A 13,814-nucleotide genomic window follows, 5' to 3' on the forward strand; every position below is an offset into this window, starting at 1 on the left:
ATTGACAAAACCAATTGTGTATTTGTAGTAAATATTTTCAGTTTGGAAATAAGAGAATGGGAAAAGAAAAAGTTTGGAATTAAACATCCCCATGGATCAGCAAATAGCAGTGGGATTTTTTTGAATGAAAATACAATTTATCAGGCCAGGTACAGTGGCTTACGCCTGTAATCCCAGCACTTTAGAGGCCGAGGGGGATGATCACGAGGTCAGGACATCGAGACCATCCTGGCTAACACGCTGAAACCCCATCTCTACTAAAAATACAAAAAAGCCAGGCGTGGTGGCACGCACCAGTAGTCCCAGCTGCTTGGGAGGCTGAGGCGGGACAATCCTTTGAACCCGGAAGGTGGAAGTTTTAATGAGCCGAGGTCGCGCCATTGCACTCCGGCCTTGGTGACAGAGCGAGACGCTGTCTCAAAAAATAAGAAAATACAATTTGTCAACACCTGTGAGATGCCGCTAAAGCAGTGCTTGGAATTGTGTGACTTTGAAAGCCTACACTAGAGAAAATTAAGTCTTTATCAAGAATACAGGAAAATACTGGCAGATCAAACATAATTCAGAGAAAAAAAGAGCAGAGAACTTCTGCTTCAGGCCAAGATTTACCCTTCGACCCGTAACAAACTAGACAAAATGTATCAGGCAGCATTTTTCCGTACATTAAGGCTGTGGAGGAGAGGTACCTGAGAAAGGAAAACAAGGTGAGTCCTATTAATGCTTCCAGCTTGCTTGAGAGAATTTCTAGGACACATCGCAGGGAGTTACCTGGATGGACCTCTGCAATCTCCCTGAGTTAAGATGAAACAGGTGGGCAGAAAGCCCAAGGCCACTAAAGGTAATACAGAAAGTACCAGAGAGCAGAGGTTCACAGATGTCTCTGGAAATCTGCAGAAGTTCCTCTTCAAGTCTTCAGATGAGTACTATCTATAAGGAAATCATATGCCTTTGAGGAAACTACCACAAAGGCAACAAACTTGAAAAACCCTAAGCATAGGAAACATGAAGATGGGGAAGAAAAAGGCAGTGATACAATCTTAAGGCAACCGCGGGGGATGGGGGTGGGGAATAAGGTACTGTATAGAGGAACAGTTCTAAGGATGACAGCCGACTTGTCAGAAGCAGTGCAAGCCAAAGGGTGGTGCCACCTCAACGTACTGAAAGAAAAAAATACCAGTCTAATATTCTGTACTCAGTGAAAATATCTTTCAAAAACGTATGTGAACTACAAACAAGCTCTTCAAAATCTGAAAGAATTCACTAACAGATCTAATGCAGAAAATACTAGATTTTTTTGGCAGAAGAAAACATATCAGCAATCTGGTCCTACACAAGGTGAGAGCACAGGAAATGCTATGTGGATAGATATATTTAAGAGTTTCTTTGGAAGATAATTGACTACAGCAAATAGAGTAAATTGTGGAACTTAGTACAAGTAAAATATACAGCAGCAAGAGCACATAGGCCAAGGGGAGAAGTGGAAGTACACTATTGTAAGGTTGTTATACTATACACAGATTGCGCATCATCTTGAAGGATACTGCAAATACTCCCAAAGTAGGGAGGAAAATGAAATTATAAATACTTGATCCGAAAGAAACCAGAAAAAGGAAATGAGCAAATTAGAGAAACCCTGCCATACTCATAATTACACTGAATGTAATGATTAAACACCCCAGTTCCAAGACAGCATTGTCACACTGGATGAAAGAAGCAAGACCTATATGCTCTTATAAGAAACCTACTGGAAACGCAAAGACACAAATAGGCTACAAATAAATAGATGGAAAATGTAAACCATGATAAAAAGATCTGAAGAAATTAGAAGAAACCTAGAGTGATTATACTAATTTTGGAAAAATTTGAGCATTGAGGTAACAAAGGTCCTTTCATACGGATGGAGTCTATCAATCTCAAACATATATATACCTACTAAGCTTCAAAATACATAAAGCAAATACTAACGGAATTGCATGACAAAAATAGAGGAATCCACAATAATAGAGATTTCTACACTTTCAGAATTGATGCAAGCCGTAGAAAATAAGAATATAGAATTGAAAACCAACTTGATTTCATTGACATTTAAAGAATAATCTACCTTTATGTAAATAAGGTAGAAATGTAAAATAAATTTCTACATTTAAAGAATAACAACATGTGTGGAGCACTTATGGAGGTCAGCCATACAGGACACACAAACAGGTACACAGTCTGATTCTGTTTATGTGAAGTTCAAAGACTGCAACATTTAGCTATTGTGGCTGAAGTCAAAACAGTGATTACCTCAGGTCATGGTGATTTTTAGTTGGGTTGGGACACAAGGGACCTTCTGGTTGTTAGAATTGTATATAGACATCTGGATGGTAATTAACAATTGTGTGTACATATGTTTAAAAAAAGTTAACATTTTTGCACTTTGGTGTATGAATTTTATGCCTCAAAACAATAGAACAGTACCCATCTATAAATCCAAGTAATCTAGTTAACTAAAATACGGAAATAGAAAAAATCCAGGCATTTACGGGAAGGTTACAAAGCTACTTAGCTCCCCTACACCTCTCATCCAGTTTCCCTATTGTTAATATCTTACCTTAGTATATTTGCGAAAACCAAGAATCCAATATTTGCACATTGTTAACTGAATTGAGATTATATTTGAATTTCACCAACTTTTCCACTTGGGTCCTTTTTATTCCAGTACCCAGTCAAGGGTGCCACATTACATTTAGTTGTCTCCCCATTGTCATTTTTCATTTTCTCATTTTGTTTTCATGACCTTGATATTCTTGAGGAGTCCTGGCCTGGTATCCTGTAGAATGACCTCCATTCTTGGCTCGTCATTTTCACAATTAGATTGGGATTCTGGATTTTTTTGGAAAGATTATTACAGGTGTCAAGTGACTTTTATCATCACACCATAATCAGGAGATGTATAATATCCATGACATCACTCTTTATGTTAACCTCTTGATTAAGATTTAGTTTGTGTTGCTGCTGGAAGGGAAACCTCTGGTGGTTTTTGAGGGTCTCTCTGTTGCCCAAGCTGGGGTGCAGTGGCATAAGCACAGCTCACTGCAACCTCAAGTTGTCAGACTCAGGTGATTCTCCCACCTCAGCCTCCCAAGGACTTGGGACCACAGGTGCGCACCAACACAACCAAATAATGTTTTGCGCTTTTTGTATAGATGAGGTTTTGCCACATTGCCCAGGCTGGTCTCAAACTTCTGGACTCAAGGGATCCACCTGCTTCGGCCTCCCAAAGTGCTGGAGTTACAGGTGTGAGCCACTGTACTTGGCCTTTTTTTTTTTTTTCTTTTGAGGCAAGGTCTTGCTTTCACGTAGGCAGGAGTGCAGTAGCACACTGGTCTCGAACTCCTGGGCTCAAGAGGTTAGCCTGCCTTGACTTCCCACGGTGCTGGTGTTCCAGGAGAGGCCAGCTTGCCCATTCTTTCTTCCTTCCTTCCTTCCTTCCTTCCTTCCTTCCTTCCTTCCTTCCTTCCTTCCTTCCTTCCTTCCTTCCTTCCTTCCTTCCTTCCTTCCTTCCTTCCTCCTTTCCTTTCCTTTCCTTTCCTTTCCTTTCCTTTCCTTTCCTTTCTTTTCTTCCTTTTTCTTTCTTTTCGTGTGTGTGTGTGTGTGTGTGTGTGTGTGTGACAGAGTTTTGCTCTTGTTGCCCAGGCTGGAGTGCAATGGTGCAATCTCAGCTCACCACAAACTCCACTTCCCGAGTTCAAGCGATTTTCCTGCCTCAACCTCCCGAGTAGCTGGGATTACGGGCATACACCACCATGCCCGGCTAATTTAGTATTTTTAGAAGACATGGGGTTTCTACATGTTGGCCAGGCTGGTCTCGAACTCTTGACCTCAGGTGATCCAGCTGCCTTGGCCTCGCAAAGTGCCATCCTGCTTTTCTTATTTATCCTTTACTTCTGGAATCTTCAGGAGAAGGTGATGTGGACATAAGTTAGAGTAGACGTTTCTTTTAAGAGGCAAAGGCCATGGATGGACCTTCCTGGGCCTTCTGCTCTCCATGGGGCAGTGCTGGTCTCTCTTCATGTAAAGGGAAAGCTAAATTTGCACAAACTCTAGGGGTGCTGACAAAGCCAGTGATCCCAGATATGTCACCTACTTGTGCACACAGGTCTTGCAGCACCGTAGTTGTAAACTTTCCCACAAGGAAGAACATTCCCAGAATGGCCAGATTTTCTCCCAGCAGCCAACCCTATCATACATGTATTAATATGACTTTTTTTTTTAAGGAAAAAAATGTATTGTTATAATTTCACATACTGTATAATGCTATCCTTTGATTAGTGTTTAGTTTGATGGAAACTCCAAACCATTAAAGAAAATTCAGGCCAGCTGTGGTGGTGCCATGCCTGCGGTCCCAGCTACTAAGGAGGCTGAAATGAGAGGATCGCTCAAACCCAAGAGGTCAAGTGAGCTGTTATTGTGCCACTGCACTCCAGCCTGGGCTGTAACAGAGCAAGACCCCCGTCTCTAAAACAGAAAAGAGAAAAAAATCGTATCAGGTGCTACATTTGCGCTGAGAAGAATCCACAAGCAGAGATGACTCTGAGAACAGTGGTGTCTTCACCAGCATCAGTTCCCACAGACTCCAGTGAATTGGGCATAAGTCAGAATAGATGCATGTGCGCCATGGGGGGTCCAGAGTGCCTGGCCCCAGAACAGCCGCTGAGTGCAGGGACCCTAAGGACGGGGAGGGGGGGTCTGGGTGACAAGGCCAGAAGAGTCCCTGACACCCCTCACCCACCCCGCGGGACACCACAGTTGACACCGTGTGCCAGCAAAGTTGGGACCTGATGGTTTGGGGAATGTAGGTCATTGAAAGTGGCCTGCAGCAGGAGTGCCTAGGACTTACCTGGCTGGAACCCACCCTTGAAAACCACCTGAGGAGGTGCCAGAGTGTGGCTGTGGGCTCCAGACCACGTCGGCTCCACCTGCCGGGAACCCAGCTGCCACCAGCGCTGGCTGGGAACACAGGCTTGCTGTCTTCGGATCTTGGGAAACCTGTACTACTTAGGATTCATTCAGGATCAGCATGTCCCACCCAAGGACTTCTTCCGGAAAGGCACTTCCTGCCCACTAAAGGAAGGCTCCTCAAAGCAACCTGAGAAGCGCAGCCCATCCACCTCCTGCTGGGTGGCCCACAGACATGTCAGGCTCCTGCTTGCCTGTATTTTCATGCCCCACTGTGAAAAACATGGTGGGTATTTCTTTCCAGTTATGTCCTGAGCCAAATGTTGAGCTTTTCTGCCCAGGAAGGGCAAAATTCTAGCACTGGCAGGGGTGCAACCCAAGGGGTGGCTGGGGTTCTCACGGCTCTTGGCCACGGGGCAGGCTGGTCTAGACAGCAGGAGGATGTTTTCAGGGTTGAAGTTTCCCCCCACCTAGTCCTGAACCCATTGGGTCCTGGAGCACCTGTGTTCCTATGAGGCCAGTGTGGGCCACACATGTCTTCAAAAGGCCCTTGAAGCTTGACTTAAGTGTGGCAGTTTCATTCTGAACATGTTACTCTAAAACACATCACTGCTAGCCACAGGAGGATCACATACTGTGAGCTTCTGACCTGTTGACGCTCAAGAGTCAGGGCGTGCAGGGAAGACTCCAGAAGTCCTAACTCTTCCTAACCTTACGTCTGCGATTTTTACGCCCTCAGCTGAAGAACTTGATGAATTTCAACTTTGAAGGGGTTCTTCTAACACTTGGCCGTTTCAACCAGGCTTTGCTAAAGTCCTCTGAAATTGAGGGACTGAAAACCAATTACTTAGATCACAGGTTGCCTCTGAAATCTGCAAGGACCTGCTGTCAGGGCTCATTAAACCCCAAAGTATGGCACCTTGGCATGCGGATTACTCTGACCCAGAGGAGACTGGAAGGTCTCAGAAGCCTAGTCTTTGTCCTTCCTTCCTGGTTCCTGTCCCCTTTTCTCCCGCAGAGTGAGTCACAGAAACCAGAATTTGTTTTCCCCAAGGCAGGTCATAGAAACTAGAAATCATCTCTCCCAAAGCTAGCCATAAAACCTAGCAAGGTCACTCTCTTCCTTCTCCCTGGAGGACCTTCATTCCCGAGGGGCCCTGCCCCATACCCAGGGGAAGGGAAATTGTTCAAAGCAGCCTTGCTGGGTTTCCCCACTCCGTCCATCACCATTAGGCCACATCCTTTGTGTCCAGTCATGTCCAGCCATGTTCTGCATGGCTGTTCATACATCAAACCTAAATATAAAAATAAAGCTTTTCGTTGGGTTTTGGGTTAAAAAAAAAAAAAAAAAAGACTTCATTTGCCGGGTTTCTGCACTGTAAATTTACTGAAGTTACTATTTTTCCTGTTGTATAGTAGATTCATTTGGTTTATTCAATACTACCTTATACCTTATATATTTTGTTGTTCAAAATATATATTTTGTTGTTCAAAATATATAATTCCAAAGACCTTTGGTCTTTGGAATTTTTTTCATGTTGGCTTCTTTGTCCTTTTGATATGTCCCCAAATTCTTCTGTCTTCTGAACACTTCTTTAATTTCTGACAGTACAAGATGCTCTAGGCTCAGCTTGTATTTTCTCAGCCATAGATGCAGAATCAGCCATTCTTCCGAAGAACACTGTTTCCTTTTAAAGAAGAACTGTATTTAGACACCAAGATCTGGACACTGGACTAAATCGAAATTTAGTATATGATGAAATAGGGTTTCAGTTAAGAGGAGAATTATGATTTACTTAAATGATGTTAGCTGTCTATGTGATAATCTGTAAAAAAGTTAAACCACCTCATTACCATTTGCTAAAAAGTACAAATTTTAACATCCATTTAGATTGAAAACATGAATATTAAAGTAAGAATATTCCCAAGTGCAACTTGGATACAGGAATTAAAGAGAGGCTTGCTTAAGCAGGAATCCTCAAAACCATAAATGAAAAGATCATTTTCCTGAATAAATTTCTTATATACGGTAATAGACATGATACAAAAAGTAAAAAGGCAAATGACAGGAAAATTAGAAACAGATGGTACCTCTATACAAAGAGTTGCTACAAATTAATAGCATAATGATATTCCAATAATGTATATAATTAATAGAAGAGGATGTTATTTAGCTTCACTGGTAGTCAAATTAGCATAACAATATATCTGGCCCATTGGGTTGTAAACATTTTAAACATGAGTGAAAATATCTTTGTGTGATTATAGAACAAAGTATGAAAGAATACACCCCAACCTATTAATATTGGTTAATTTGGAAGTGAAAATAGAGGGATCAAGAGATTATTAACATTTAAAATATAATCTAAATGCTCACTAAACTTCAATTTGTTACAATAAACATAGTTTAAAATTATAAGGTCAAGGCAATTAGAAATCTATTGAGGGCCAGGTGTGGTGACTCAAACCTGTAATCCTAGCACTCTGGGAGGCCGAGGCAGATGGATCAGTTGAGGTCAGGAGTTCAAGACCAGCCTGGGCAACATGGCAAAACCCCATCTCTACTAAAAATACAAAACTTAGTGTATTATGGTGGCACACGCCTGTAATCTCAGGTACTTGGGAGGCTGAGGCACAAGAATGACTTGAACCCAGGAGGTGGAGGCTGCAGTGAGCTGAGAGATCACGCCACTGCACTCCAGCCTGGGTGACAGAGCAACACCTGTCTCAAAAAAAAAAAAAAAAAAAAAATTATTGTGTACAGGCATGGTGGCTCACGCCTGTAATCCTAGCACTTTGGGAGGCTAAGGCAGGTGGATCACTTGAGATCAAGAGTTCGAGACCAGCCTGGCCAACATGGTGAAACCCCGTCTCTACTAAAAATGCAAAAATTAGCCGGACGTGCTCGCTTGAGCCCAGGAGGTAGAGGTGGCAGTGAGCCAAGATCATGCCACCGCACTCCAGCCTGGGAGACAGAGCGAAACTCTGTCTCTAAATAAATAAATATTGCAGCAAATTAGGCAAAAGATTGTGGTAACTTGAATCCGGGTGGTGACGGTGGAGATGGACACAAATGAGTGTATATGAGATATATTTTGGTATGAAGTTGAAGTTCAAATAGAAGTGTAGACTGCAGGTACAAATCTGAGAATCATCGGCACAGAACAGTCCGCTTCTAATGATTTACCATGTAAAAATAAATCCCACAAATACATATACCAATATGTACAAGAATGTTATTGACTCACTGTTTCATTTTTCAAAAGTTACAGGTAACCAGACATTCAGAAAGAATTTAATTATTTTTAGCAGAGCCTGAGGAAGAGCCTCCAAGGTCACACTCACAGGCCACATACTGTTATGCAGCTGAGAGCCTAACTGTGAAATTGAAGGGGAATGGCTTCTCGGGGTAGGAGACTGTGTGGTGGACTGTGTGGGGCTCAGGTGGTGAGATTGCTTGTGGCCAGGAGTTTGAAAGCAGCCTGGGGAATATAGTATGACCCTGTCTCTACAAAAAATAAAATTGTAAAATTAGCCAGACATGGCTGCATGTGCCTGTAGCCCTAGCTACTCAGAAGGCTGAGGTGGGAGAATCACTTGAGCCCAGGAGTTCCAGGCATCATGAGCTAAAATCATGCTACTGCACTATAGCCTGGGTGACAGAGTGAGACTGTCTAAAACAAACAAACAAACAAACCAAAAAAACAATATAATTTCTGTGCCTACTAAAACAGGTAATCACATGTTGTTCAATGCAACAACAACAACAACAACAACAACAAAGCTGAAGGAGTACTTGCAGTAATGATAGAGGAGAAAGAGGTCACAAGGAAAAGTCCTCTTTTAATCTCGGAGGTTTCTAGTTTTAACAGGTACATTTAAGTCTATTATCTATTTTGTTTTGTGGTGTAAGTCTATGTTCATTTTTATATCCATACAGATATCTAGTTTATCCAGCACCACTTGTAAAAATGGCTGTTCTTTTGAATCACCTTAACACTTTTGACAAAGATCTGTTGAATATGAATGTCTTCATATGTGTACACATATCTATATCTCTATCTGTCATACACATATGTGTATATATGATGCTCTCTATAATACTCTCATTGATCTGTAGATCAGTGTCTTAGTTTGTTGTGTGCTGCTATAACAATACTACAACTGGGTAATTTAGAAATGGAAATTTATTTCTCAACGTTTTGCAGTTTGGGGATGTTCAAGAGCAAGGCGCCATCATCTGGTCTCTGGTGAAGGCCTTCTTGCCCTGTCCTCACATGTCAGGATGACAAGAAAGGGACCAAACTCCCTCTGTCAAGCCCTTTTATAAGAGCAGCTAATCCCATTCACTCACGAGATGTCCTCATAGCCCAGCCACCTCTTAAAGGCATCACCTCTTAATACCATCATATTAGCCATTAAGTTTCAACATGAATTTTGGAGGAGACACATTCCAAACATAGCATGCCTATCTTTATGCCAGTATCACACTGCCCTGCATATAACAATAATAAAGTATGGTTAAATTTGTAAAAACAAGTATTTGAATTTTATTAAAGTATTACATTGGAAAGCAAAGGCATACAGAAATCATAGAAGAGAAAAAAAGACAAATTAGAGGAGTAAAAATTGTGACTTACTGGTTTTGGGATCGAGGATCCTGCCCAATCTTCATGACTATGGCTGTGGGAAATACTGTTAGAAAAAAAAAAAGAAATCGTAGCCTTACTGGCAACAAGAGCCAGAGACTGGAGTTAAGACTTGAAAAGCCACTGCAAATTTAAGTAGGAAATCTTGGGAATGAGAACCAGAGAAGAAATGCGATAGAACTGCCCAAATCCATGTCTCACAGCAAAACTCTGTATGAGTGAAGGAGACTCCATGAAGTCTGAGGAAAAAGCAAGCAAAACCAATAGAAATCTAGTCTTAAAAGACCACTATTCGGCCGGGCACGGTGGCTCACGTCTGTATTCCCATTCCCAGCACTTTGGGAGGCCCAGGAGGGAGAATCATGAGGTTAGGAGATGGAGACCATCCTGGCTAACATGGTGAAACCCCGTCTCTACTAAAAATACAAAAAATTAGCCAGGCATGGTGGCGGGCACCTGTAGTCCCAGCTACTCGGGAGGCTGAGGCAGGAGAATGGTGTGAACCTGGGAAGCAGCGCTTGCAGTGAGCCGAGATTGCGCCACTGCATTCCAGCCTGGGCGACAGAGCAGGACTCTGTCTGGAAAAAAAAAAAAAAAATTATTTGAGATGTATAAATGTAAATTATACCTCTACTTTGATGCTTTACTTAAGGGGATGTATTCCTCCCTGTGCTGTGTGTACTTTGAGTGACAGAAAGCTGAAACTTCAGAAACTTGGTATGTCAGGGAATAGTCCTAAGTTGCCAGAACAGCTGGAAATAAGAGGAGAATCCCTAGAATGGAGGAACCCACAAAGAAGGTGATCTCCATTGCTAACTGACCAGCAAATTACACAGGCATAGGGAAATCAATCTCTAGGGAGCCAAGCTAAAAGAGCATGGAAAACCATGAAAATGAAGCAGAGATATCAAAAGCAGCATGCCCCAGGGGAGGCAATATTGGCAGTTTGAATCCGGACAAGTTAACTGTCAAACAGAACAAACAAACATAAAATCAATAATACTCAGGGGAAAAAAAAACCCAGGAGAATCCAGAGTCATTACCATATATTACAATGTCCAGCTTTCAATAAAAAATTAACAGGCATGTAAAGAATAGGAAGAAAAGACAGGAGAAAAGGCAGTCATAGCAAGGGACTCGAGTATATCCAGATATTTGATTTAGCAAAGACTTCTAAGCATTGCTCTTATTTTGACACAGTAATTATATTGATTGATGTTTAAATGTTAAGTCTATGTTGCATTGTACTTCCATGGCAATCATTCTGAGAAGATAAAAGCCATGGGATCAGTGTTCTTTCTTCTGTTATTTGGCACTTAAATTCAGTAATTTTGCACTAAAATATAAACCCCATAGATGTAGGGACTGTTATGTATTGCTTTGTTATCCCTAATGACTGAAACAGTGTCTGACATAGATTGGGTGCTCAATGAATAGTTATTGAATGAATGAATGACTAAAATATAAACTAAAATTACTGGTTGGCTCCATGAAGAAAGACTTTCAGATAGTCTCCATCCATAGTGAGGCAATCAAGGGTTGATCATGTGACCAGTTATTAATCTTATTTTGTGTCCATATTTAAGATTTTTAAATAGATGTTTAATAGAAGTAAATAGCAAAATAAATACATCATCACTAGCTAAATATTGACATATCTGTCATTGCCATTGAACATAGCTATTCATCACCAGGTAAACATTACACATTTTAAACTGTAAGGTACAAAAGGGGTACAATTAAGTAATCTGTGAATTTAAAACATATCCAGGGTAGAATTTCATTGAAAACATAATAGGTGAATATATACTTTAAATTTTAAAAAATGAATATCTGGTCTTTCGGTTTAATCCTCTACTGGTTTTGACTGTTAAACAAAATTGCCAATTTGTAACCTCAAAGGAAAACAAAGTGACCACAATTATGTACTGATAAGTAGATCTCTAGGAAAGAAATCAGAGATCCCCTAAGCAAAGCATCCATTGACCCTTTGGAAATTCTCTTTAAAAACAGCATAAAGCATGTTATTAGCCTTTTGGTCACCAGGGGGCAGTGTTGTTTCAGACCAACACAATTCACACTATAGCTGTAGTAACTGTCCAGAAAGTACCAACCAGAATCCAACTGCCAGCTTCACACTGTTACTCCACAAACCCTCACAGTAACTTGTTTACAAGTGAATAGCTAAAGGCAGACAATATAGGATGAAGCGAAATGCTGAAAGAAGAGAAATGTTACCCAAATTATCTGAAATGCAACACATTTTGTTGATTGCTGTAGAGGTTAGTAAGAGACTAACAATTCTTTACTAATACATACCCTGGTACTTACCATGCTTATCAAGTCCAATTGGCTACAGCAAGCACTTCAGAGGGAGAAGTAAAAGTTTCAAAGAAGGCAAATATTTGTAAATGAAAATAAGAATAGTTTTTGATGTAACTGGAACAAGATAAGCTTTGCTTCGTTTGCTGTGTGAATGGTGAAATGGTCTTAAATTTTAAATATTGAATTACACTAGAGTTTTACTAACTGCAGAAGGTATAAATTTGATAGCCACTTTCATCCAAATGCTTTGGATAAAGCTTTGTCTAAGAATAACCTCAAATATTATTTTATTTTCAAATACTAGGCTAGAAAAATACTATCCCAAATACAGGTTTGAGATTAATTCAGAATAATAAGACAAAAGTTTGGAGAAGATTTTAGAATTAAATCATTTCACCCTTCCTAGCTGTTGTTCCCATTGTAAATGTGACATTTTAGTCAATAAAATGCAAAAGTGCAAAACATTTTTAAATAACAGCAAAACACAAAATGAAATTCATGTTGTGATTAATGCATGTTATTAGAATGGAATTTAAATTGCATTCTTGCTTTGCCTTCTTTAAAAAACATACAATGTTATAGTGATATGTTTTCAAACTCTCATACAGAATCAAGACCATCGAGAAAGCATGCAGAGGGACATATCCCATTCTTACCTCTTAACAGCAATTTAAAAGTTAAGAACACACATACAGAACATCAGCTAAGCTAGGAAAGGCAAAACTGATTGGGCTTGTTCTGAAAGTCGATCTGTGTCAATCAGAATAATGGTCTTTATAGTGCTATACGATTAAGTCTAATTTCTTACATATGAGGAAAAATGAACTTTGCAATTATTTTTAAAAATATTTTCATTTCTTAGCCAGTGTGAAAAGGCAAAAAACAAAACAAAAAACACAAGACTTTCCCAAGATTAGGGGGAAATGACCTCACTGTTAATATTCATCTGCTGAGAGCAGTTATGGGACCCCTGTCAGGAGTACATGCTTCAAATAAGATGGGACTTGAGAATTGCTGAGAGACTTTAGGAACATTCTTTAACTTCATGGGGCCTCAGTTACCCCACCTTTAAGGGGAATAGTAATAGCAATAGTACCTTGGAGGATTTCTGTGATAAAATGAGAAATGTTTGTGAGAAATACACAAAATATTGGCTTACTGAAAGATGTTACGAGGCAAGCAAGTATGCCTATTTTCATTCAATGTTTATTATTTCAAAGGCAAAGTTTCCATACAGATTAAGGCCTTCCTAACATCTAAATACCTTTTCTAGTTCTTATTGTATGAAGATAAGAAGGATGGTTGGAGGCTTTGTGAGGAATACCTTTCTCCTCTGCTCCCCTCTCACTCCCATAGAGGCTGGTAGCAGCTGATTTCACTACCTCAGATACGCAAATTGATGCCACCTTCCTGTAGCCACTTTTGCCATAGCTGACTTATTTGTTGGGTGGTGGGGAGGGGAGCGGGCAGGATTAGGCGAGGGGTAGTAGTTGGGATTTATTGGTCTTGGAATTCAACCATCCGATGTATTTGTTTTCCTGTGTCTACTCCCTTAAGTCTGCAGGCACTGTCTAGTAATTTTATAGTTTTCAGCGGCACCCCAGGGGACAGGACACCTTGGCCTTTTTATAATCACTCTAGAGTCTCAAAGCAGAAAGGAAAAAAGTTAACGATCAGCTATGCAAAGGCTTGTGGGGATTGCTTAAAGACAGCCGATTTTCACTTTACCGGAGTTACTAAAGGACTTCAGGACAAGGATCCCGTCCCTGCAGGAGCGTTTGTGGTTGAAGAAGCAGGCGAGCGAGCGCTCAGGTGCGCCTCGGCAGCTTGACTGGGGTCCGCAAGCCCGGTGCGACTTATTAGCTGCTTGCAGCCTACTGACACTGGCGGAGAACTGGA

Source organism: Macaca nemestrina, chromosome 1 (genome assembly GCF_043159975.1).
Source record: "Macaca nemestrina isolate mMacNem1 chromosome 1, mMacNem.hap1, whole genome shotgun sequence".
Lineage (NCBI taxonomy): Eukaryota > Metazoa > Chordata > Mammalia > Primates > Cercopithecidae > Macaca > Macaca nemestrina.